Source organism: Lissotriton helveticus, chromosome 7 (genome assembly GCF_964261635.1).
Source record: "Lissotriton helveticus chromosome 7, aLisHel1.1, whole genome shotgun sequence".
In the NCBI taxonomy this organism is placed as follows: Eukaryota; Metazoa; Chordata; class Amphibia; order Caudata; family Salamandridae; genus Lissotriton; species Lissotriton helveticus.
The window spans coordinates 1,771,757,462-1,771,785,352 of NC_136068.1; the positions used below are offsets into that span (position 1 = coordinate 1,771,757,462).

The window sequence follows — 27,891 nt, forward strand, 5'->3', positions numbered from 1 at the left end:
ATACAAAGATGAGCTCACTGAAGCCAGACACAAGTCCATGTTTTTAGGAAAATACAAAACATGATTTTATTTATTTTTCCATTTGTGGATTTTTTCAATCAGTTATTTCATTGCGAACAGAATCAATTTAAACCGTAATATAGTGCAATAAATAATTTAAATATACCTTCCAACTACTCATACATACATTCAATCAAACAACACAACAAACATTCTCATGGAACCACATCAAACACATTCTACAGTCAAGCATACCCATCCGTTCTTCATTTGTTTACCACTCATCATACTTCCAGAGTCAGATGTAGCAAAAAATATTCTGTCCACACTAATCTCCCCACAATCATGTGGGAGACCAGATGACAAGAAAAGGCAGGACAGATTACAAAACGCCGACGCGCGTTTCGGTGCAGTGCCAGGTCAAAGGCCACACCTTCTTCAGGGCAGTCAGAGTAGGGAAGGGGCAAAATGGAGAAAGCAGCATACAGTCTGTAATAATTGAAAAAAGAAACAAATTCTAATTTCCATACATGAATTAAGCAGTTTGTTCCATTCACAATTTTCCGCGAAAGCCAATACATTAAGATGCACATTTAATAACACAGTTCTGGTAAGGTACAGTGAGCTCAAAACAATGTATCAAAAAGGTTTAGATAAGATAAATTAATGAAACCAGGCCAAAGCCTCAAGGGCGAAGATCCACCGCTGCAGAAACACACCAGTATACAATTCATAGAATATATCCACTTATTTTAATATATACACGACGAAAAGACATGAGAACATACAAAGGACAGAGATCCCCTAACTCAAGTCTAGACCAGTTGTTATTCAAATGACGCAATAACTGCAGTCTCCTAAGGTATATACCCTTTCCAGAGCCTAAGGCTCTGTAAGGATTCGGACACTGCCACTGTCTTGCGCCGACGTTTCCGGGCTACCAAACACCGCAGGTGACATTAGTCCTGACTCGCTCATGCAAAGGCAGGCGTCTGGTGTGGTATGCAGGTGTATGGAACAGTTCAGTTTGTGAAATGCTTTAAAAAGTTAACTGTGAACCCCCCAATACTCATCCAAAACGTCCCCCCTCCCTTCCCCGTAAGCAATGTAGCTCCACACCGATAATGCCCCCCTACCCACCTCCCTCTCCCCTCCAGTCCCATCGCCATCCAAAAGACAGATATAAAGCTTTCCAGGTGAAGGAGGTCTGTCGCCCACCCAATCTCTACCCAAAATATGAGAAACCCGCTCTACACCTCTAACAGAGGAACATGTAAAGGTAGAAGCATGAGCAGGTAAGAACAAGAAAGAAAGTTAGACCAAAAGAACAAAGCAAACAGAAGGGGGTATCCAACTTGCGTGCTCCTTGGCCACATAGTCAATACTCGATCAGCCATTACTGTCCCATCTTCATGAATTGGAGTCCAGGGGGTCCCCCTGAGAAGCCCCTGTCCCTTGTGTAGTCTCCTGTAAATGTAAATGTGTTGGACTTGTAAAGCGCACAGCTGCCCGTAAGCGTCCCAGCGCTGAAGACCGCTGGGGAACCCGTCCTGGCTTTCCCTGTGAGATGGTCCCTTCTGGGTATCTCCAAGGTGAAACCAGGCATCCCCGGCGTCTGTGGAGGGCCGTTGTAGAGATGAGGCAAGCTTAATGCCCAGAGTTGCCGAGTGTGATCCCTGGTTAGAGTAGGCACCGAGGCGAGAATTGTCAAGTCCGCTGACCCTGGTCCACGACCCTGCCGGGTCGGGAATTGAACCCTGGTCCCAGGCTGTTCTCTGCTTCCGGGTCTGCTGCCTCTAACCAGTGAGCCACACCACTCCACTACACTGTTCCATATCATTTATTGCTACTACCAGGGGATGTAGTTATTGCTCTTCCGATTCTTCTCCCTCAGAGGAGGTACCTCCAGGTTCTCCCTCCCCTTCCGACTCCCCTTCCGACTGTGCTTTTTCCGCAAGGCAACGGAACCTGGAGCCCGTCGGCCGATTAGAATCGAGAGAGGCCGTGCTCCGCCTCCTCCACCGTACAGATCAGGATTTGGGATATGGGGTTACAGCCAGGTTCCAGCTTCTGTGTCTCTGCCTCAGTCTCGTTGGTTTTTGGCGATCCTCTCGGGCCTTCCATGGATCTCCCCATAGCAGGTGGCTTTTGAACCCCAGACATGTGTCTTGTCAGAAGAGGGTGCTCCTCCAGCCACTGCCATGCCTCTTCCAGGTTTTGAAAAAAGTATGATTTCTCCTTGTATATCACTTTCAGCTTTGCAGGAAATAGGAGCATGAACTGGCTGTGAAAGTCTCTCAGCTTAGCCTTAACTGCGTCGAAGGAGCGCCTCTGCCTCTGCACTTCCTGGCTGTAGTCCGGGAAAATCATTATTTGGGCATTTTCTAGGCGGATTTCCCCAAGTTTTTTAGCTTCCCTTAGAATCATATCTCTGTCCAAAAAATTCAGGAAGCGAGCAATGACTGTCGGAGGCCTAGCTACTGCCGGTGGCCTAGCCAGCAGCGCTCGGTGAGCCCTTTCTATTATGAAAAAGTAGAGAATTTGTCCTTTTGGAAGGTGTATAGAAGCCAGGAGTGCAGGAACTCCGCCATGTTTGCACCCTCGATTCCCTCCTTAAAGCCCACAAAGCGGAGGTTGTTGTGTCTTGCCCTATTTTCTGCATCATCCACCTTCCACATAAACTGCTTATGAGAGGATTGAAGGTCTACCATACCTTTCTTCAAGTCTTGTATGGTATCTTCGGCTTCCCCTATTCTAGTTTCTGATGCCGTCACTCGTTCCGCTAGATTTCGGAGGTCTTGTCGTATGAGCGTCACCTCCGTGCCCACCTCTCCAATGCCTGTATGGCACCCATCAGTAGGGCTGTGTCCGAACGAGCACCGGAATAGTCATCTTCTGGTGGAACGGGCGCCGTGGTGTAACGGTCCAGTGTTCCCTGTCTGGGGGGGGGGGTTGGGATCTTTGTCTTTCTTGCCCATGATGCTCTATCCACAGGCCACACACCTGGAGGGTCCACGCTGTCTGGGTGCCTCTCAGAATCTCTCCGCATCTCACCACAATCGCAATCCCCCTTCAGGCAATCTCTCCAGTCCCAGCCTCTCACAGGCCGTAACGCAGGTCACTCCTCCTGGTCACCAAGAATAGCCACTAGCAATATCCCCATCCGAGCAGGGGGGGTGGAACCTGACACGGGTGACAAACAGGGAGCTACGAACCCTCAGGTGGGCAACCTCTGTAGGGTCCGCTAGAAATCACCGCAATTATGGGTAGGAGGTCTTGCCCAGCGCCCTGCACCACGTGGAGCCCACACGGAGCAGAATACCTGATGATAAAGGCGGAGTCAGTGCCCCCCCAGTTGTGTTCGTCTTCCTCGAGTGTCCCACACTGCTCTTGCCATTGCGCCCTTATCCGGATGGAGGTGCAATATGGGCCCCCGAACCGAGCAGCGCCCTCCACTGCCACCTTGGAACGATCGAAGACCTCCTCTCGCCATGATCTCTCACTCCTCAAGGACAGTAAAGCGAGGGAGGGTGGGAGACGGGCCGCTCAAAGTCTCATTTTGGGCCCGCAATGATGTTGGCCCCCCCCGTATAGTCTCACTGACTTTTCGGGGTCCCCGCACTCTGGCCGCAGCTCCAGGAGACCCTCTAGTGTCAGTGTTCTCGGAGGGCTCAGGCCGGTTCCCCCGCTCCACGACCCAGCTGGTAGATGGGGCAGGTGCCTCACTCTGTGTCCAGCCACGGCCCGGGTCCTCCAAAGCCTCCACTGTCAGCGCCGCTCTCCCCGGGGCCAGCCCTCACCTTGAGATGCCGCAGGCTTCTGCTGGGCCAGTAGGCCAGATCCGGCGTCCTCACCCCCTTCATACCAGTCTCCGGCTCCCTGGGACTGATGCAGCGTCCCGTCGGAGCCCTGGTCCACCTCCATGATCTCAGCCGAGCCGGAGGGAGACGGAACCGTATGTTCGAGGTGCCCAGCAATTGGCGGTATCTCTGGCCGCACCGCGAACGGGCTCAGCGTCCAAGTGGCACCATCTTGGATCGCGTTCCGAGGCCTCCGAGCTCTTCTTCGCCGCTTTGGGAATAGGAACACTCCGGCCCTCAGAATACACTCAATGTCGTCAGGGGGATCAGGGACCCCTGAGGATGGTAAAACTTTGGTTTTCAGGACTTCAGGCCACCATTAAAGTTGTCGGATTGCTGTGAGTTGCCGGAGCAGTGCAGGCACACGTCCTACTTGGCCATGTTGTTGGCCACGCCCCTCCGTGTCAGTTGCTTGTTGACCATTTTCTCAATGACTTTCACCGGGAATGGGAGCAGGGAGATGGGCCTGAAGTTCTTGAGGTCCTTGGGGTCCACCTTGGGTCTCTTGAGTAGGACGTTGATCTCGGCGTGTTGCCAGCTTTCCGGGAAGGTGGCAGTCTCGAAGGAGGTGTTAATGATCTTGCGGAGGTGGGCTGCGATGATGGTGCTTGCTTTGTTGAAGACGTGGTGTGAGCAGGGGTCGACCAGAGATCCAGAGTGGATGGTGCTCATGATTTTGATGGTGTCTTTGTCGTTGACGTGGGTCCAGGAGAGCAGGAGGTAGGTGTGGCTGGGGCGGTGATTCTGAGGCGTCGGTTGATGTTGGGGGGAGTCTGTGTGTTGAAGCTGTAATGGATGTCTGCGATTTTTTGGTGGGCGAAAGTGGCTAGGGACTTGCAGAGGTCTTGCGACGGCAGAATGTTGTTGGAGTTGGAGCTGTGGTTGGAGAGTACCTTGCGGATGTTGAAGAGCTCTGTGCTGTTGTGTACGTTGACTATGAGTGACTCTTTTTTGCAAGCAAAGTCAAATAATAATGATGAGGTGAGCATATATATCAGAAGTTACACCCATTTCACCAAAGAGAAACTCTAAGAAGTTCTTAAAATTACTGCAAAGCACCAGCTCCGGAAGGGCACTGACCTCGTACTCACGAGCCGCCCCGGACAGCAGCACGGGCATTGAGAAGGCTCAGGAGAGTGAGGCGCACACCTTACAGCCTGCCAGGATGCTGTTTGTTTCAAAGACAGTACTGTTTAATCAATCCAAATAAAAATGATAACTGAGGAGTGCAGCTGAGTGGTGTCAGCCCGGTTGGTACACCACTACCTGCCCCACCCCGCAGCACCAGATCACACCAGCAGGCTGCAGCTGTACCAGAGCTATTGAAAACACCAGGCTCGTAAGTGACACAGCTGCTGGCCATGCTGAAAGTTGGACCAGCACCATTACCGCTGCCCCTCATTACCATAACCAGGTATCAAGTTGTCGATGCTAGGGGCCGGACTCACTCCGGCGCCAACAGACTGAGGCTCTAGGGAAGCTGCATCCATCCTCGTGATTGCTCCCTTGGGCTCAGCTTCCAGCTTTTTTATGTGTAGGCCTACTCACCTGCGGCAGTCTTGTGTGCAGGGGGTGTGCCAGGGCAGTCCTATGTGGAAGGGAAGTATGGAAGCGGGGATGCTGGGTGTAGAGTGGGAGAGTGAATGTGTTTCTCTGGTGTTTTTTGAGGGTGTGGGCAAAAGATTCTCAGTGTAGGCAGGGTTCTCATGCAGGGTCCATTACTTCTTGTGGCGCTGCAGATAACTGCTGTTTATCTTCTGTGAAGCGCCGGAGGGCAGCATGCTATTTTCGGGGTTAGGTGCTAAGTGCAAACCCCTTCATCCCTGTGGCGGCCATTACCTGCTGAGTGCATGAGTATAATACATAACTTGTTTTTCTGGCCTGCTCTGTGGGAATTCAAGACCAAACCGACTGGGGAAGCTAGTACTGGCCCACGTGGAGCAAGATTAAGTTTCAAGGTGGGGGTGCAGGTTCCCTTACCTGCTGCTGGTATAGTCACACTCTCTCCCTCCTGGGTGCTGCTGTCTTCAGAGTCGGCTGCAGCCGCGCTTCTTCAGGAGTCGAGTTGACGACTCCTTGCCGGCTGCGCCACAGCATGCATTCTGAGATGAGTTCAGTGCTGCCTGTCAGACACCACCAATCCTGTGGCTGTCTGGACTGGGATGGGACTGGCCACGTGTCACATTATTCCATTACTGTCACGTTTTCCGCTCGTATGTGCCTGCTCGCCAATATTTAAAGAGAGCGAGTCTCTTGATAGAAGCTCTTGGCCATCATTTTAACACTGACTGTGAGGAGCCATCATGTGACGAGTCTCACAGTGAGTAACACATTTAACCTGAATGGATAGCCGGTGTCAAGGGGAAGTGAATAAACCTTGTTACATTGCAGCCTCTGCTCTCAGCCTTCCTAAGCCAGCCCAGTCACGAGCTAAGCCGAGGGCTACAATCTGGATTTAAGTTTCTATAAGAGCACTAATAGCACTCTGGATTGATACTGAGGCACTACAAATACATGACTTTCCATTTCAGTGCAGTGATGCATACCACCACATTAACACCTGATCTGTGCTACAAGGCAGAGTTGAGGGAAACAATGGCAGAGATTAAAAAACCGAAAAGGGTAAAACCCATCAATATGGGAGGAATATTAAAGTGTGAGGGATAGAAAAAAGGCAATGGGAAAAGCAGGATAGGAAATTGGAGCAATAAAACATTTCAGTTTATGCACAATGAACAATTTACAAAACTGTTGACAAAACATATAACTGACACTGCATGCACTCTGACTCTAGGCTTGACCTAAAAAAGAGATATGATACAGTCATAACCCTTTTTTTAAATTACTGGTGGGGTAGGAGGGAAGGCAGGGGATACAAGGAGGGAGGGAAGAAATTGGTGTTTGGGGCAACATGGACAATGAAGGGTGTGGAAATTAAAGCACGTTTTTTTCAGGCTGGAGGTACAGCTCTGCCAAGTATCATGCATCAATGGTTAGACGAATGCAGTTTACCATGGACGTCCTCATCACCACACTAAAGTACTTAGTCATGCGTTTATAGCGCCTCCTATCACAGCGGCACTACTAGGCATGTGATACTACAAATAGAATCAGACCATTGCAAAAGCGGGAGCAGCGGGGTGCCTGCAGGCAATGCTTTGCAAACTGTGCTGCTAGTGAGCCTGCATTATACACTGCCACCTTCAAAGTTGAGTTTCTTCTCTACTAATAATGAACATAAATTGTCATCACACAGCATAGGGCAACCTCAGGCTTTGGCTGCAGTGCAAAGAAAAGCTGAGCCTCAGGAACCAAGCCATGTGACATCCCATGAATAAGTCTGTGAAACAGACTTTTACAATTACATCCTCTCTTGAAAGTAGTAATAACCCTGAGACTACACTGCAGTGCACTGTCCCTTGCTCAGACTGAGAGTGATGATGAATCCAGGGGGCGACGACTTGCCCTGTTGTATTTCAAAAACTGCCGCCACCTGCATGGCACCGTCAGTGACAGTTAACTCAATTCCACAAAGTCAGTGATTGGATGATGATTGGCCAGTGACCCAGCAACTGGTGGGCAAAATTATTTTTTTGTGTTACTGCACAATGTGTGCTCCCCTGCAGGCATACAGAGAGTGGGGCTATCAGCACCTCTCAGACCACGCAGCGCTATAAAAACCCGGCCTCATTGGCAGTGCTATGTTTGTACTACCTTTTATTTTATAGCAGATTACAGGATCTTTTCAGATTTTTTGCATCAATCCCACCAGATTTTACATCCGGTTCCCTTAGGGGACACCATATATAATAGCCTATACCCACTATACTATCTGCTATTCCCTGTGTTTCTTCTGTTAGAACTTACCAGTGCTCAAAGTGACATGGTTTTATGTTGGATGGGTGAGCACAGTATTTCTATGCCAAATAGCGACCTTCTTTTGCTTTCCAACATCGTTTACTATGGGGATACTGACTTTTACGGCTCACACATTGCTGTAATATCTCTTATCCCCAATGTTTCACGACTTACGCTTTAACCATTGGCCACTTGAAGTTGTCTTTTATTTGATAGCAGAAAACAGTGGGGCAGATGTATCAAGCCTTTTGCGACTCGTTCGGGCTTTGCGAATAGCAAAAGGCCTTTTTGCATGTTTTAGCATGCATCAAAAATTCGCAAAATAAGTAATTGCATAAATGTGCGATTCCTTATTTTGCCATAGCATTTAAGGAATCGCAATTTTGCGATTCCTTAAATGCTATGTATGTAGCATTTTTGAAATGCGATTTTTGTTTAAGAATTCGCAAATTACCACCAACTTGTAGTTGATGGTAATTTGCGAAGTCTTTAAAAAAATGCACAATTTGGCATTTTTTATGGTGGCATGTGATGCACACACATGCCCATAGGGCATGTATGTGCGCCATATGTACACACATGTACATTTCAGGGGTGCAGCAGGGTGTCTTTCAGACACCCCTGCACCCTTGAAATAATTCTCAAATTGCGATTAGCAAATTGCGAATTCGCAATTTGAGAATTACTTCACAATCATTGCTATGGGCCTCCTGGCCCGTAGGAATGCATGGGAAATTATTCCTTATTTGCGAATTCACAAAATGCGAATTCGCAAATAAGGAAGATTAAGGAATCGCAAAAAAATAGAGATTTTTTTCATACATTCCATTTTGCTATTTCTAAATAGCGATTCCTTAAAAATCGCTATTTAGGAATCGCAAAATGGAATCTTGATACATCTGCCCCAGTATCTTTTCATATTTTGTACATCATTCCACAAGATTGTACATCCGGTTCCCTTAGGGCAGGGGTCTTCAATCTGTGGGGCGCGAGCCCCAGGGGGGTCGTGGAGTCCTGGGTAGGGGGTCGCAGATTGTCAGTTTGCCTTCGTCGCGTCGAGCTGATTGAGGGTGCTTGCCTAATTCACACCGAGGGGTGAAAAACAACAAAGCCTCATTAACAAGTAAAAGGTCTTTTAAAGACCTGTGAAGTACTCGAGTGCGGCTTTGTGTGTGTCCCTGAAGGTGCGGCTTTGTGTGTGTCCCTGAAGGTGTTTAAGCCCGGCTCATGAGGAGGGGAAGGGGTTGGGGGCAGGGAAGGGTGGCTGGGGGAGGAGGCTGTAAAGCACAAAGTACGAACACTCATACCTGGCGGCGCCTGCGCGGGAGAAATTTGCCTGAGTTTCTGTTCGCCAGGTGAGATGTTGTTACAGCCTGTCCTCCCCCCGCCCCCAGCAGGGAGGCACAGAGATGCCCTCCCATGAGAGAGGAAGAAAAAGACGCAGAGAAATACTGACATCCCCACTCCCACCCCCATGAGAGAGGCACAGAAAAGGTGGGTGGATGAATGATGGGTGAATGGATGGATGAAAGGGTGGATGGATGAAAGATGAATGTATGGATGGAAGGAAGGATGAAACGGTAGATGGATGAAGGATGGATGTATGGATGGATAAATGGTGAATGATGGATGAATGATGGATGGATGGATGGATGTGTGACAAGGTGGGTGGATGAATGATGGGTGAATGGATGGATGAAAGGGTGGATAGATGAAGGATGGATGTATGGATGGAAAGAAGGATGAAACGGTAGATGGATGAAGGATGGATGTATGTATGTATAAAAGGTTGCATGGATGAATGATGGATGGATGGATGGATGGATGACAAGGTGGGTGGATGAATGATGGGTGAATGGATGGATGAAAGGGTGGATAGATGAAGGATGGATGGAAGGAAGTATGAAACGGTAGATGGATGAAGGATGGATGGATGTATGTATAAAAGGTTGCATGGATGAATGATGGATGGATGTGTGAAAAGGTGGGTGGATGAATGATGGGTGAAAAGGTGGATGGATGAATAATGGGTGAATGGATGGATAAAAGGGTGGATAGATGAAGGATGTATGTATGGATGGAAGGAAGGATGAAATGGTAGATGGATGAAGGATGGATGTATGGATGGATAACAGGTTGCATGGATGAATGATGAATGGATGGATGTGTGAAAAGGTGGGTGGATGAATGATGGGTGAATGGATGGATGAAAGGGTGGATAGATGAAGGATGTATGTATGGATGGAAGGAAGGATGAAACGGTAGATGGATGAAGGATGGATGTATGGATGGATAAAAGGTTGCATGGATGAACGATGGATGGATGGATGTGTGAAAAGGTGGGTGGATGAATGATGGGTGAAAAGGTGGGTGGATGAATGATGGGTGAATGGATAGATGAAAGGGTGGATAGATGAAGGATGGATGGATGGATGGAAGGAAGGATGATATGGTAGATGGATGAAGGATGGATGTATGGATGAAAGGGTGGATGGATGAAGGATGGATGTATGGATGGAAGGATGAAAGGTGGATGGATGAAGGATGGGTGGAAGGAGGAAAGGGTAGATGGATGGATGGATGAAGGATGGATGTATGGATGAAAGGGTGGATGGATGAAGGATGGATGGATGCATAAAAGGCTGCATGGATGAATGATGGATGGATGTGTGAAAAGGTGGGTGGATGAATGATGGATGGATGGAAGGGTGGATGGGTAAAGGATGGATGTAAGGATGAAAGGGTGGATGGATGAAGGATGGATGTATGGATGGAAGGATGAAAGGATGAAAGGGTGGATGGATGAAGGATGGATAGATGTGTGAAAGTGTGGGTGGATGAATGATGGATGGATGGATGTGATGAGGTCGAACAGGCCCATTTATGGCTGTCGATAGTTGTTGATGATGAGGAGTACCAGTTTCTAGAAACTTTTGTTGGAAGGGGGTCCTTAAGCCTAAAATGGTTTTACAAGGGGTCTCGGCATCAAAAAGTTTGAAGACCTCTGCCTTAGGGGATACTAAATATTATGGCTCACACATTGCTGTGATATCTTGTATCGCCTATGTTTCATGGGTTACCCTTTAGCTATTGACCACTTGAAGTTGCCTTTTATTTGATAGAAGACTGCAGTAACTTTTCATCATTCCACCAGATTTTACATCCAGTTCCCTTTAGGGATACCAAATATAATGGCCTATACTGGCTATAATATGTGGTATCCACAGTGTTTCTTGGTTTAGAACTTACCAGTATTAAATTAGACATGATCTTGAATGGGATGGGTGAGCACAGTACTTCTATGTCAAATAGAGACCTACCTTTTGCTTTTTAACATTGTTTACTATGGGGATACCAAATATTATGGCTCACGCATTGTTGTAATATCTTGTATCCCCTAGGTTTCATCAGTTACTCTTTACCCAGTGACCACTTGAAGTTGCCTTTTATTTGATAGCAGACTATAGTAATCTTTCACATTTTTTACATCATTCCACGAGATTTTACAACCAGTTTTTTTAAGGGATGCCAAATATAATGGCCTATAACGGCTATAATATCTGGTCTTTCCTGGGTAAGAACTTAGTAGGATTCAGTTAGATATGGTCTCATGTTGGATGGGTGAGCACAGTGTTTCTATGCCAAATAGCGCCCTTCCTTTTGCCTTCCAGCATCGTTTAGCATGGAGATACCAAATATTATGACTCATGCATTGCTGTAATATCTTATATCCCCTATGGGTTACACTTTGCCATTGACCACTTGAAGTTGTTTTCTACTTGATAGCAGACTACAGTATCTTTTCACATTTTGTACATCATTCCACAAGATTGTGCGTACGGTTCCATTAGGTGATATCATATATTATGGCCTCTACCGGCTACTATATTTGGTATCCCATGTGTTTCTTGGGTTAGAACAATATTCAATTTGACATTGTCTTGTGTTGAATGGGTGAACATAGTATTTCTATGCCAACTATCACCCTCCCTTTTGCTGTCCAACATCATTTACTATGGGGACATCAAACGTTATGGCTCACACAATGCTGTAATATCTTGTATCCACATAAGATTCATGGGTTATGCTTTAGACATTGACCACCTGAAGTTGTCTTTTATTTGATAGCAGACTACAGTATCTTTTCAGATGTTTTACATCATTCCACAAGATTGTACGCCCGGTTCCCTTAGGGGACACGATATATAATGGCCCAATGGTGCAAAAAAATGATGGATTTAGGCCCAGATCTCTGTACTGGGGTGAATGGATGAAATTGTTCTGCATTCTGTCCATTAACTGTTGTTTTTGCATTTGTCACCCTGAGTGGGACGGGTATACTCAGACGTGAGTCCCGTGCTCTCCACACCACTGGAGTCAAGCTATCCTGGCTGATGACGGCTGATTGCCAGAAACCGGTCCTAGGATGCTTGATTCCGGTCCAGGGAAGACATGGCTTGGCAGTTCGGGCTGGACTGTTCCCACGAGGCACAGGGTCAAGGCTGATTTGCATATGGCCATGTCTGAACTGGGGTGGTGTGGAGTGCAAAACAACTATGGATTTAGGCCCAGATCTCTGTACTGTGGTGAATGTATGACATTGTTCTGCATTCTGTCCATCAACTGTTGTTTTTGTGATTTTATTTCAAGCCTGAAGATTCAGTAAAACTGAGGAGGGCTGTAATTTGGCACTGAAGGCCGATGGGAGTCTGGCTACATAAAACAATGTTATCTAAATATTGTAGACTACACATTGGTCTGTTTGGAAGTTTTAGTGGATCACTCGAGACTTCAGATAGCACGGCATCCATATCTGCTGTGTATATGTTAAAGAGGCAAGGGGCGAGGACATATCCTTGTTTTAGGCCGATAAGTGTGGGAATCTTCCTAGGTATTCTATTACCCTTACCTATTTTGACTTGCACCCAGTTGTCTAAGTGTAGCTCCGTAATGGCCTTGAGAAGATTTGGAGGTGCACCCCATCTAGCCATCTTTGCCCAAAAGAGGTCCCTTGGGACCATGTTGAATGGTTCTTTTAAGTCGATGAAGCAGGTCTATAGATTGGAGGCCTTATAATTTGCCTTTTCTATCAGGAGACTGAGGGTCAGACAATTGGTGGTTGCACTCATGTCGGCCCTAAATCCCATTTGAGTAGCCGGGATGATGTTTTCGGCTGATGTCCATGCTTCCAGATCTGTTAAAATATTGGTAGCGTAGAGTTTAGTCTGATATCGATCAGGTCGATCAGTCTGTAATTCACTGACTTTGTCCCTGAGCCTAACTTGAAGATGTGGTGGAGAATGCTAACTCTCCATGATGCTGGAATTATGTTGGTGGTAAATGCCAAATTAAGTAAGGGAGTAAGACACAAAACCCAAAAGCCCTGGTCGTACGTGAACAGGGCATTAGGGAGACTATTTGTTCCCGTGACCATTATGATCTCAGTTTCTTCAGGGATTGCCTAACTTGCGATTCTATCAACCATTTTCCCTTTGACTGGTTCTCTGTGGGAGTAGGACCCTTCATGGTTATGCTTTTCTCAATTGCACTGTTTGTAGCTTGTCCTGGGCGGGTCAGCTTTGATGTAAGTAATCCAGTCTAACTCGAAGATTCCGGCATTGTGATGACAAAAACTGCCATTTGTGAGTGAATTGATTTCTGCCCAGAATTGTTTGCTATTGTTTGTTTTGCTTGTGTGCAGCAGTTTTATACATATTTTTTCTTGATACCTCTTTTTAGCTGACCAAATTGCCTTTTTGTAAGTGTGCCTAAATGTAGCAATTTGGTGCATTTTAGGATGGCTAGGCATTAGGTTCTTTTTTCGCAGCTGTCTGATTTCCTTGTTAAGGTCTCCTTTTTTCTCTGAAGAGCTATGGGGTACCAAGGTGCCCCTTTAATGGATGTATTGCAATGAGAGATTCCCATTTAAACCACTTCGCCTGTTGGATGGCGGTTATTTGAGAAGTGGACATAATAATATGGTTCATTATTGCATCTGCCATCCTTCCGTTCCAAACTAGGCATCTCATTTGTAAGCGCTATGTTGTTCTATTAGATTGTTGCTTTGAGGAGCTCTTGGGGGGGGCTCAACTTGCTGGGAGAAGTGGCCACTCTCTACTCCCAGTTTTATACAGTAACTCAAGATCTTGGTGAAAATCCCTGAGTCCACGAATGTGTTGACCAAGGTGGAATTGGTTTTGTTTGAAATCCTTGTGAAATTGGCAGGTTGACCTTGTGGAAAGGAGCCATTGAGCGAGCACAGGCCAACTTCCTCTAGGGCAGTTGTACAAGATTTCCTATAGCGATCAGTTTTTTAATAGTTTGTTATCACTAAGGGTAATTACTTCATGACTGTTGCAGTGTATTGTTGATTAGATTGATGGGGATTTGTTTTTACAAAATGCATATTTTAGTCTCACGACAGTAACATTTTATGTTGAGGAAATGTTTTTTGGAGTGATTTTAGGATTGTTGCTAGTGAGGCAATGTAATCAAGTTTACTCTTTTGGCTGGGATGGATTTATACATTGCAAATTAGCAGATTAGCATTGCAGGTATTGAGCTGTGGTCCTAAATCTGGATATAATGAGAGTTTAATACATTGTATCCATGCCAGACTGAAGTATACCTGGTTTTGTTGCCACCGAAGATGGGTTGCTACGTAAGTTGAGCGTCCTCCCGCAGCTCTGCCCTCTTTTGATTTTTTTGTTGCTTCTTGTTGATAATCATTGAAGGCTATGATTGCTGTGGAATGCTTGGACCCGGTTTCCCAAAAGGAGGAGAATGTCAAAGTTGTGAAGAAAAGAAATGAAAATTGACTCCCCCTTGCTAAGGCCATTCTTATTCCAAGAACAGAATTTTAAAAGGTGATTGGGAGATGTTTCTATTGTACTGGGTTTTAATCATGCCACTCTTCGTACAGGAGCAGGCCCCTGTGAGCTTTGCAGGGAGACTTGTCTCATGGAGCTCGGAGCTCCGGGGGCTGCTGTATAGATGATGCATAGATTTTCAAGACTAATGGGGTATTTTCCTGCTGGGCCAATTGTGCCCCTGATGGAACTGGATGACACAGTGCCGGTTTTGGAGGATGGGTCAGCTGTGGCTGTAGGGGGCTAGGATACCTCTCTGGCTCAGTTCGTGTTAGTTCAATGCCCCAATTCAGAAAGCAGGCTCATTGTTGCCATACCTCCATGGCTGTTTTTGAGCTGGACAAAGTGATCACCGTTACTTTAGGACCTGCCCTTTCTCGATTGGGTTTGAACTCAATGCCTTCTATTTTGTGAGTTTGTACATGATTCAAGGTTTTAATTGTGTTAACAAGTTCAGGATTGCATTTCTGTTCAATGTGTCTTGGCATCCTTTGGACATATAGAAGGGAATAATTTCTAGTCTCGGAATGGCGTCACCCGTGATAGCTTTGTGGTAGTGTATGGACCCTGGACTTTCCCTGGCCCCTGCCCGGGTTTGTACTTCTGAATGGTGCAGGCACTGGGTGTGGTCAGAGGTGGTAGCTTCAAAAAGTGGGTGAACCCATTGGCTGTTTAGCACCTCAAAAGCTTTTTGTGCCTCTTGCAATTGTCCAAGGAGGTTCTGATTGATCGGGCTTGTGACGTGTGCTGTTGCAGTTAAACAAGTCAGGTGAGATATGCTGGACAGTCTTGGTTCAGTATGAGTTGTATGGTGATCCTTTATGGGCCATTGTCTCAGCCGTGCCCCGGCCCATTTTTGTGCCTCTTGCAATTACTGTGGAAGGTTTTGATCGCTCAGGCTTGATGCTGATACTGTGTAAATTGTTTTTCTCAAAGGGCACGCGCCGGCTAATTTGGATTCACAATGGATTATACCACGATCTTGTGGGGCCATGCTCAGTAGCCATACTTTGCTGGTGGGTAGACTTCCAGGGCAGACAGGTGTACGAGAGTGTTCAGAGGTTACGGTTACTGGATTCTGAGGGAGAGCTATTTGAATCGCTGTTTAAGGTCCACTGTTGCCTTTGAATTTCAAGGTTTCTGAATTAAATGTTAGAGCCAATAAAATCATCACCATTGTGTTTATAAATGGGGCCCACCAGGGTGATGAGGTTGATGGAGAAGGCCGATCTGACTTGCTTTGTGTTGTGAATGAGGCGGTATTGGGCGCTGGAATTTTGTTGCTTTAGGACTTACCTTCAGGGGTGTTATCATAGATGGTCGGGCCGTTTTCACTCTGGAGTCTGATTGGGGAGAGCAAGGCATTGTAATCATGCTTGGGTCCGGAGTTTACGGTTATGTTTAAGTGAACCTCATCTTCGTCAAGTGTGTCTTCGAAAGGGGTGAGTAACAAATCCTGCCACTCTACTGATGACTCCAATGATTTTTCTACCGGTACAATATCTTAAACTTTGTGTGTCATGATTGGGGGTGATGACTATTCCCAAAGGTATTAACTTGGGGTGAACTTATAGTTGAGGCCCTGCTTTGTTTTTCTATTGTAGTGGTGTGGACGTGCGCTTTGACTGTCTGTGTGGTGAGTGTTTTTATTGGTTTGTCTATCTGAGGTACAAGTAAAGTTGGTAGAGATGATCTGGGCATTGCCATGCCTTGGTTCTTTGGGTATTTAAAAAAAAATCCATAATTTTAAGGCTCCTCAATGTCCTTTTTTTATAGGTTGAACAAACGAGGCTGGTACGGTTGACTCTGATGTTCAAGAGTAGTCTCCATCTGATACTTTGCTGGCTGCTTGGATTTGCACTTGGAAATGCGTTTCTTTACTGCTTTGACGGTCTCTTGGATCCTTCCAGAGCGTCGAGCAGGGCATGAGGTTGCTTGCACTTGATACACTTATACGTGGGGTTGGCTTGGGGGCAATGGGGTGATAAAGAAGTTGCATCTAGTTCCCTTTTCCCCTTTGTGGAGTTTGCTGTTGTAAGCTTACTGTTGGGGAATGGCACAGAGGAGTGACAATTCTGTACGATTTTTTGATGAGTTGTAAGTTGGCTCTCCCCCTCTTTCTGTTGTTGAAACTGCTCACTTCTTCTAGGACCCTTGTTAGAATACTTAAAGGCTGCCTTAGTGAAGCTGGGATAGGCTTGAGCCCATCAGAAGATGGGAAAAGGCAGAGAGAGAGGAGGGAAAAGGAGCTGCCACTGATGTTAATCACCTCCACCTGCCTGTAACCTTCGCCACAGAGTTGCCAGTAAGCCAGGCGCAAAGAAGGCACCCGATTGTTCTGTTGAAGAAGGTTTTTGCCTGGAGCTCCCCCCTTGGATAAAGCCCCTTAAATAAAGTGCTCACACCGCGGCGTTACCAATACGCTGGATGTAGAGGAGGCACCTGTTTATTGCGCTCTTGTTGAGCGCTGTTAGACATAGTTTTCGGGCCAGTGCTGTGAAAGGGCCAGGAAAAGTGCAGAATGGTGGGGTCTGAGCAGGAACACACAGGGTCATCCGTAAGCCATACCCAGACCTGACTGGGCTGCTTTTGCAGGGGCCCGGGTTCGCGCTTGGCAGACGGTAGCTATTACCACCATGCTCTTGCCCTCATTTCCAAATGCAGCTGCCGTATCCTGCTGCAGGGCGACAGGTCTGAAGTAGTCTACAGTACTTAGGAGAAGAGTCACCCCTTTTTTCCCAGTTTGGGACCGCTGTGCACTGCTCAGCTAAGCCCCCAAATTGCATGGAGGTCGGCAGGCGTGGGGGAGGGTGCAGGCTGGTTGGCTGGAGACAGAGATTTTGCTTGGGGATCACATGGAGTCGCATTCCCAAACCACGCAGTGAACTTGTGAGCCTGTGTGCCCATGATCCATGCCCAGAACCTCGCCTCAATTCAAACCTGTGTACCCGCGAGCACCAGCCGGGCCAGACCATGGTCACCCCTCTCTCCTATGCTGCACCCTGCTTCAGTCCGGGTGTACAGAGGCCAAAGGGTGGCGTTCCTATTTACCTGCTACCGGTCTGCTACCGTTCCTCCCTGTGTATCTGTGGACCCGCCTCTGCCTCTGCAGCTACAAACAGATAAAAGTGTGTTAGTGAAAAAAGGAAAAAAAGAAAGGGGGGAGAGGAAGGACCAAGTAATGTATGCCTCCAGATCCCATAGTAGATGCCATTCCGAGTCCCAGTTAAACATAGTTTGTTGGCCGCAGACAAGAGTCAGCAAACCCGGAACCTCCACAACTCGGGTAAAACACCCAGGCATGCAGAAGTGCTGCATGAGCCCCATTCTCCCTCATTGTGACAGATGGAGCACCCCCATCCTCATATATTTAGTCTTTGGTCCCATCAGTAGTCCATGACTGGGGCACTACCAACAAGACCCTGAGACCAGCTCAGCTCACTCCTCAAGCCATGCCTGTATCTTAGCAGTTCGGCCAACTTCCACTATCAAGTAGGAATCAGTGCTGGAAGAGGTATCCGAAGTAGCAGTCTCCACCAGAACTCTGGCATCCTCAGATTCTTGGCACTGCGTCTCCAGGTCTAAAGCCCAATCTGATCTCACCACCACCCTTGCGGCTGACCTCGAACGTCATCTGCGCCTGCTCTTCATCTCTGAGTAGTTCTGCCACCTCCCAACCCTTATCCAAGGATCTTGTGGTCTCACCTCACTGGTACTGCAGGGATACGATCCCCACCGCAAACCTCCAGCCTGTTCCACGTCTCTTCGGGTGTGGTCAAAAAAAGTGTATGCAGCAATCCAGAATAACTTTCAAATTGGCTGGATACAGCAACATATGTTTCAAGCTGATTGCTCTGAGTTTTTGCTTAATACCATAGAAGAACTGCCGCTGTAGTTAGACAGGCCTGGTGAAATCCAGGTGAAGTCCAGGATCCCTCTGGACACCATGGAGGATAGACTAAAGTTGCCCCTACCCAGCGGCAAAGATCTCTCCACAAATGACCTCACCGCGCTCTATAACACGAATATGGGACTCCTCCTTGACCAACTAGCAACCTTGAAACTAAGAAAAAAATCGAGCCATTCCGCCAGGTCCTGGTTTGACTCTGACACTAATGAAGAAAGGAGACAACTAAGAGCCATAGAAAGACGCTGGAGGAGCTTGCCTACTACCTGCCAGTGTGACAAACTCCGAACTATCCGAAAGAAATACAATAATCACATCAAGAACAAAAAATCTATGTTTTTCCACTCTGCTCTGGAGAGCGCAAAAAACAGACCTAAGGAACTCTTCAGGATTATTAGACAGCAAACCTCCAAACCAGACACTTCCCTGGGGCTGGCCTCCAAAGAACAATGCGACAACTTTACTAACTTCTTCAAGGACAAAATCTCCAAGATCGAGCGTTCTCTGGTCACCAACTGCTCTTCCCCCTCCCATAGCAGACACGGTGGGGTGCTTGGTAGCGCCCTTCCTCCCACTAGTAAACCCTGGTCACTCTTTCAGCCCATTCTATAAGAAGAGATAGTCAAACTTATCTCCACCTCTAAACCTTCATCTCACACCCTTGACCCTCTTCCAGCTCAACTTACCAAAAAACTGAAACTCTCCCTGGCCCCACTGTTGTGCAGGATTATCAACAAATCCCTAAAAACTGGAGTAGTCCCAGACTGTCTGAAAGTTGCACAAGTCACTCCACTGCTAAAAAAAACAGGCCCGGAGAGAAATTACTTAAATAACTTCAGACCCATCTCTAACCTTCCTCTTCTTTCCAAAATCCTAGAAAGATGTGTTCTTCACCAACTAACCCAGCACTTGGACATTACCAACCTACTCGACTCACATCAGTCAGGATTCAGGAAAGGGTGCAGCATGGAAACTGCAATCCTCAACGTAATTGATGACATACCCAAATCACTGGACTCAGACCAGTGTTGCCTCCTCATTCTCCTAGAGCTATCGGCGGCATTCGACACGGTCAATCACAATCTTCTCCTCAAAGCTCTCGAAGAAAGGGCTGGACTCGATGACGAGGTCCTCAACTGGTTCTCTTCATTCTTGCACAACCGCTCCCAAAGAATCAAAATGAGAAGCTTTGAATCCGACTTTCACCCAGTCAAGAGGGGAGTGCCCAAAGGATGTGTGCTCTCCCCTCAACTCTTCAACATCTACATGGAACCCCTCACCACTCTACTCAGAAAATCTAACATCCCCTTTCACCTCTACGCTGATGATACCCAACGCCACTTGGAAATCTCCTCTTATAAAGACATTCACAGACTCAATGAAACACTAAAGGAAGTGCAACGTTGGCTGTCAAGCAACCATTTAAAGCTGAACCCGGAAAAAAATGAACTACTCCTCATCTCGAACAAAGAAGAGAACCCACAAATGGTCGACGGTTAAAAGATATCGATGCGCTCAATGGAAACCTCACCTTGGCTGACTCCGTTAAATCATTAGGCATCACGCTAGACTCCAAACTAGACTTGACCAAACACATTTAGATCTCGGCAAAGAGTGCTTTCCTTAACTTGAAACTACTGAACAAAATTAATCCTTTCATTCCACCCAAAGATCTCAAACAAGCCACCCAAGCATTGGTGTTGTCTCGACTGGAGTATGGAAATGCAATCCTCTCGGGAACAGCCAAAACTCATCTTGCTCCTCTGAAAACAACCCTCAACTCGGCCGCCAGAATGGTCACTGGAATAAAGAAATTTGATCACATCTCTCCGGCACTAAAATAACTCAAGTGGCTACCAATAGAAATGCGGACGAACTTTAGAACAGCTTGCCTCACACACAAAGCCCTTCACACAGGCAAACCCGAATATCTGGCATCCAAACTCAGAAAAGCGGGTCAGAACAAGACTCTCAGAAACTCTACTTCTTATCTCGCTAAAAGCACAAAAACAAAAAACTGCGGTCAGGTCCTTTGCCGGAATTGCGCTAAAATTTGAAACTCATACCCCCCCACATCAGAACTGTTCCTTCCTTCCCTAAATTTGAAAGCCAGCGCAAAATCCTTTTCCTCGACTGCTCCCTATCGAACAGATAGGAGCAGCTCGGAGTGTTTAAAGCGTCACTGCTCCTCTCTCCGATGCGGTTTGTCAAGACTTTGTATTAGGAACTCGTCAGCATCCTCTCTATTATGATTCGTACCCTGAATGTCTTGCTTACTGTATTAGGTTTGCTTTCTTTTGCACTGCTTTGTACTTGTTGTGAAGCACTCCGACACCTTCCGGTCAGGCTAGCGCTATATAACACGTCTTAAATAAATAAATAAAATAAACAGAGAACACGGTTCTCGATCTTCAGGTCTCCTGTTTTTCACACCTGCTGGAGGACCTCATTCCAGTCTTTATAGTTGCGAAATTTTGCAAATATAGTTCTGGGGGGGTCCTGGTCTCTGAGGTGGGGCTAAGGATCAATGGGCCGAATCTCAACAGGGCTGCATCTGGGATTGCCGTCTTAATCCACTCCTCCAGAAAAGTCTACGGCGGGTCACCTTCACCTCCCTCCAGGAATCCCACAAACCTAAGTTTACACCTGCAGGAGCTCCCCTCTGCATCCTCCAGACTAGCCTCCATCAGACCTGATCAGGCCTCCAGTGTGGTGTTTGCTGTCTTCAGTTGTGTGAGCTCTTCCATCATTTCTGTGACCCCCGTCTCCATTTCCATTGATCGTTCAGCCACTTTGCACAGGTCAGTATGGAGCAAATTCTCATACATTTTTGCCTGTACTGCAATACCTGAAGCTTCAATGGCTGCCAGGATATGAGCTACAAAAAGTTCCACAGCAACCGGGTGGTTCAATCCGCCCAGAATAGTCGGGCTCTGCCCGTACCCTTAGCAGTAAACTGGTCCATTTTGTTTGTTGCGTGCCCCACATCTGTCTATCCTTGCCCATCATGCACCAGGGAGTGGGCCCACTACAACACTGAAGGGACAAACATCGCCCCACCACCACACACCTCCAGAGGAGACCCGGAAGCAGACTCAAAGGTACAGAAAATATGCATAAGAGGCAATTATGAACCAGCAGCATGTGAGTATGCAAATTCTAAGATCTGAATTTTAATTGTCAGTGTCCCAGGGGAGGCGAAGCAATGCAGACCAACCTTTTCAGGCTCCTGACCATCACTTATATCAAGGATATCCCGAACCTGCCTCCACTCCAATAGATTATGGTCCAATAGCGGCCAAAAGCGCAATGGTATAGCAGAGGGACCCAAAGAGTATAAGCCGGTTATCCTGTGGTGCAGATCTACCCTCAACTGGGGGTGCAGGAGAATGTGTGGAATCCTCTATGGCCTGCAGCTAATGTTCTCAATCCTTACTTATTAACAACAACAATTGCCTACTCCACTTATACTTACCGTCGCTAGAAACAAACAAAAAACTATTCTAAGTTTTTTTGGGTACCTTTATTTTACCCTTTCGACTTTTTTTATAACTTCATATTCATGTTTTAAATTTTTCATATGTGAGAAAGAAACTAATACGTTCTACACGAACTGACATATATACATACAAAAACTGTACAAACAATTATACATATTCTATATACATTTCTACATTAAATGCGAATTGCAAAAAAAACAATCAATAAATCTTTGCAAGGTTTTTCAAAAAATAATCACTATACATTCCACCAATTAAGGAAAATGTAAGAATCAATCTAAAGAAAGAGAGGAGATTGGTCAATTAAATTTTCTCTTTCTTCAGATTGATTCTTACATTGTCCTTAATTGGTGTAATGTATAGTCATTATTTTTTGAAAAACCTTGCAAAGATTTATTGATTGCTTTTTTGCAATTTGTTGTTTAATGTAGAAATGTATATAGAATATGTATAATTGTTTGTACAGTTTTTGTATGTATATATGTCAGTTCGTGTAGAACGTATTAGTTTCTTTCTCACATATGAAAAATTAAAAACATAAATATGAAGTTATAAAAAAAGTCGAAAGGGTAAAATAAAGGTACCCAAACAAACTTAGAATTGTTATTTGTTTGTTTATAGCGACTGTAAGTAAAAGTGGAGTAGGCAATTGTTGTTGTTAATAGATATTCAAAGGGTCCAGCCTACCCCACGTCCCAGTACCTAGCTCCATAGTGTGACTCAATCCTTACTTGGCACCTGCAATCCTCCCAATCAAAGTGACAGTGGCCCTACAACTCTAGTGTGATCTGAGGCAATCCCGGTCTCCTGCCCACTCTATTTTGTATTGCAACCACAGCGGGGGGCAAAACCCTCTATGCTGCTCTCAGATCCGCCACCAAGGCTCTTCTCCCGGTCACCGCTCTTGTTTTAGGGCCACTGTGTGACTAGGCCTCCAGCAGATGGGAGCAGGCAGCCCTCTTTGTGACAGGGCATCCACAATCTACCAACGATCATGCTGTAGGTCCCAAGGTACCCTACAGTCCTGCGCCTGCACAATGCTAACACCACACTTTGTGTTTGGTGTTTTGGAGACTTAGGGGTGGCAGGATACTTCAGGATCACTTTTTGCAGGGCCGGAGCAAGTGTTTAGTGTTGCCACTCGATCACGCCCCCTCATCTATACTCATTTTTTATATCATTCGACAAGCTTTCACATTCGGTTCCTTTGGGGGATACCAAATTTAATGAACCATACGGGCTATAATAATTCGTATCGCCTATGTTTCTCTGGTTAGATTTTAACAAGACTCAATTTGACATGGTCTTATCTTGGCTGGGTGAATACAGTATTTTTCTGCCAATTGGCAGCCTTTCTTCAGTTTTCCAATATGTTTTACTATGTGGATACCACATATTATGGCTGATGCATTGCTGTAATATCTTGTATCCCCTACTATTCAACGGTTAACTTTTAGCATTTGACCAATTGGGGTTGCCTTTTGGTTTAATACCATATTGAAGTCTCTTTTCAAATTTTTTATTTAATTCCACAAACTTTCACATCCGTTCCTGTCTGGGATACCAAATATAATGGCGCATGTGGACTATAATATTTGGAATCCCCTAGGTTTCTAGGGTTATAACTTACCAGGATTCAACTGAACATGGTGTTATATTGCCTTGATGAGTACAGTATTTTTCTGCAACTGGCACCCTTCTTTGAGTCTTCTAGCATCTCTTGCTTGTGCGTGGGCTGTAATATCTCGTATCCCCTACTTTTCATTGGTTACCCTTTAGTTATTGCCCAACTAAATTTGCCTTTTATTCGATAGCAGATTATAGTACTTTGTTGCATTTTTATAACATTCCACAAACTTTAACATTCGATTTATTTGAGGGGGCCTGGCGGACACCACGCACGGCTCCAGCATTAAACTGCGCAAACCTGTGGCCCGAATCTGGTAGAGAGCCTGGGGCAATGATACACTGTCTAGAATCTGCTGGAGCATCCATTTGGGGTTGATACCAATGTGGGCTTGATGGTGAAGCCCAGATCTACTAAGAACCCCAACCTAGGTACTGGGGATGCACCGGGCCCTTCAGCCCCTCCTGATGATGGAGTTGGCACTCTCGGCCACTCCACAGTCACTTTGTCCAGTTTGAAAAGATATTGTAGGAAGCTCGATCTGTATATCCTATACCAAAATGAGGTATAGTGTGCACATAGTCCAGTGGAACCCCAAAGGTAGCCAGAGGTAAAAGTAGAGAATACCTTACTCGCTATTTGTGGTGGTGTGGGCGAGCAGTAAGGCTTTATCCTAGGGTAGTGTTAGGCATTTATTGTACAGATTCAAGCAAGAAATGATGTCACATGCTCAAAGACTGAACTCAGACCAATTTTGTTTGTATAAAAATATCATTTAGTTATTTTATTTCTAGAACCAAGCCAAACCTGGTGCTGGTAAGTGAAATACATTGCATGTTTTTATACAGTAATTTAATAGTTAAATGTAGGTTTGAATGCAGTTGGTTGAGTTACAGGCGAGTCAACAGTTTGAAATTACTTTTCAGTTACTTTACAGATTGCTGTGCACGTTACTTCTTACATTACTTATTAAGTTACTTTTGCTGACCAGTGTGATATGCCTAGATATCACACTGGGACATCTCGTAGACAAAAGGTAAGTAATACAGTTTTTGTATATTTGCAGTTTGTCAAGGTTTTATACAAACCAACTCCACACTTAAAAGATTTTTCACAAGAAAGCAGTCAATGCAGTCCTATGGGAGAAAACAATGTTATTGACTTAAGTGTAAGTACTTTGGTATGGGGTTGGTTTTCTGGGGTTAGCACCAGGTTTCCCCTAGGGTCAAGGATGCACTCTTCAAGCACCTTCAGTGGCAATAGGGGGGCCGGGTGCAGAGTATTGAGGCCCAATGTTATCCAATGGGGGTTAGGGGCCCTCCGGTTGGTGGCTGCTCACGAGCAGGCCACAAGGTTGTGGGAGCAAAGCTCCTGGTGTTAGGCTCAGGGCAAATGTGGATCTGTGTTATCACCCAAAGGGCACCCGAAGCGACGCAGGGGCAGCAGGGTACAGGGTGCTGTTTTGGTGTTGGGTACTCGTTGATTTCAATAGGGATTCTCCGGTTGCATCAAAAACAGCAGGCGCGGGGATGAAGATCTTCTGGAGGCGACCACTGGTTGTAAAAGTAAGTTGAAATGCTGGAACACCATTGGTATGGCCACCCAAGGCCCTTGGATGTTGGGTGCAGGGGAGTCTTTAGGAGTCAGGTGTTTCTTACCAGGTCCGGTTGCGTTTGGGGGGATCCTCCAGAAAGGGGATGCAGGCATCGATTGGAGATTTGAGGCAGGTCAGAGATCACCAGATCTCAAGTCCGGATCGCTGTGGAGATCTGCTCGTGGTGTTGGGCCACTCAAACTCAAGCCTTGGGCATCGGGTGCAGAGTGGTGCAGACTCGAGGATATGGCCAGAGACAGAGTCTATGGGTAATTCCATGTGCTCACTGGAGACAAAGTCTTGGTTTGGGAAGGCAGGGTAGGTGCTCTGGGTTTTGGGGGCTGCTGGCTGCAGGACAGACCGGGGTTTCGCTGGAGCAAGTTCGAAATGGGGCCAAGTCAGTGGGCTTCCTCCTCTTCTTAGTTGAGCACAGCTTTTTCTGTCCTTCTTCTTCTCTTGTTCTGGTCGGTTCTTCTCTGAGGAGGCAAGGTTCAAGGTTGCCCCTAAATACTATATTTAGAGGTGTTAAAGACAGCTAAAGGTCCGGACCAATTAGTCCCTTCCTTGGGGTGGGTATACCCCCTATTATGCCACCCTCCAGTGGGAGGGGGGCATATGCCTCTCTCTGGTTGGCTGGGTCCCACCAACGCCTCTCCCACCTAAGGGGTGGGATTGGCAAAGGTGGGCACACCTCTCTTCCTCACTTGGTTGCCTGCCGATTCTCCCACCCAAAGCGGTGGTCAGAACCGGTGGGGGCCAGTTGCTGGAAGCAGCAAATGGCTGGGGTAGTTCATTAAGGCCGCAAGCCTTTGAAGCTTCCACTTCGTGAACCCTGCCCATCCTGGGGGAGGGAGGCTTGGCACCTTGTCCCAGGATGTGCATTGTTTTAGACCACCGAAGCAGCAGGCTCTTGACCCAGGGGTCCAGAAACATGTCTGGTGGTGGCAGCTGGCGAGCAGCCACTCAGCCAGGACACTAGAATTAGGTCGTTTTTCAGGGGGCATTTCTAAGATGCCCTCTGAGTGCATTTTTCGTTAAATCCCACACTGGCATCAGAGTGGGTTTAATGTGCTGATAAATTTGATACCAAACTTCACAGTTTTAGTAAAGCCATTATGGTGCTATGGAGTTCGTAATGACCAACTCCCTGCACCTAATACTCTTAATGGCATTACTGAACTTACAATATCTAAGAATTGGTTTAGACACTGTACCGGTACAGGGCTCATGCACCTGTATACTCACCAAGTATAGAGTGCACCCAGCTAAAGGGATGTCTTACCTATGCCAGGGCAGTGGGTTGTAAGCTTGGTACACATGGATGTATGCCATGTCGACTCTTCATTGTGTTCTGCACCAAAACACGCAGCCTGCAATAGCAGTGTGTGTGTTTGTAAAGGTACAGGGTCACTAAGCTCTCCATACTCCAGGGCCTACTTCTTGAGGGTGGTCTTGGCACCCCCAATTATGAGTTGTAATATGCAGTAGCTCAGCTGCAGTGATTGATGCGCTGGTTGGGCACAGCCCATTGACAGGAGAGAGAAACCATTTGCAGGCTCCTCGGGTGGACACACATATGTGACTGTCGGACCCCTGAGCTCGCCCACCACATGAGACACATCACGTCAATCAATCAATCAGAGTTTGTAAAGCACAGCTACTTACACGTGAGGGGCTCAAGGTGCTGTGGGGGCAGGGGACCCAGTGGATCAGTGCTGAGATCATCCGAAGAGCCAGGTCTTGAGGTCCTTCCTAAAGTACATCAGTGAGGGAGATTTCCTGACATGGATGGGGAGGGTGTTCCATGTCTTGGGGGCGAGGTAGAAGAAGGACATTCCTCTGCTTCTGGTCTTGCAGATTCTTGGGACGGTACCCAGGGAAAGCTGGGTAAAGCGAAGGTGTCTGTTGGGTATGTGGAATGAGAGGCAGTGGTTCAGGTGTTGTGAAGGGCCTGGTATGCGTGGGTGAGGCATTTGAAGGTTTTTCTTCTGTTGACTAGGAACCAGTGAAGGACGCAGAGGTGTTGAGTGACGTGGCTGTGACGGGAAATGTTCAGGAGTAGTCTTTCTGCGATGTTCTGGACATTCTGGAGTCTTCGGAGGACTTTCTGGGTGATGCCGGCGTAGAGTGCATTGCTGTAGTCAAGTCTGCTGCTGATGAGGGCATGGGTGACAGTCTTCCTGGAATTGGTGGGGATCCTTCTGTAGGTCTTTCAAAGCAGGCAGAGTGTTTTGAAGCAGGCCAAGGAGACAGTGTTTATCTGGTGGTCTATTGTGAGCGAGGAGTCCAGTACAATGCCGAAGTTTTGTGAGTGGTTTGTGTGGGTAGGGGGACTTCCTAGAGCAGAGGGCCACCAGGAGTCATTCCAGGTGGAGGAGGAGTCTCCTGCGATGAGGACATCTGTCTTGTCCGAGTTGAGCTTCAGGTAGCTGTCCTTCACTCAGGCAGCAACAGCTTTCATTCCTTCATGGAAGTTGTTCCTGATGACAGTGAGTTCTATGGTGAAGGAGAGGATCAGCTGGGTGTCGTCGGCATAGGTGTCAATGTTCAGCCCATGGTTTCCTGACGATGGCTGCGATCGGGGCCATATAGACGCTGAAGAGGGTGGGACTGAGGGAGCGGATCTCTGTCAGTTTCAAGAGGTATGGTGGTAGTCTAAACCGTTGTGTTCTGCCA

At 46.8% G+C, this 27,891-nt stretch overlaps 1 long non-coding RNA gene across 1 annotated transcript in view; it reads right to left on the reverse strand.

Annotated features, from left to right (window-relative positions):
• Positions 1-363: 363 nt before the first annotated feature.
• Positions 364-27,891, reverse strand: part of LOC144770756 (uncharacterized) — a 79,895-nt gene continuing 52,367 nt past the window's right edge. The window contains exon 3 of the long non-coding RNA XR_013599006.1: positions 364-489. This is a non-coding gene — a long non-coding RNA (uncharacterized LOC144770756). The remainder of the gene's footprint in view (positions 490-27,891) is intronic.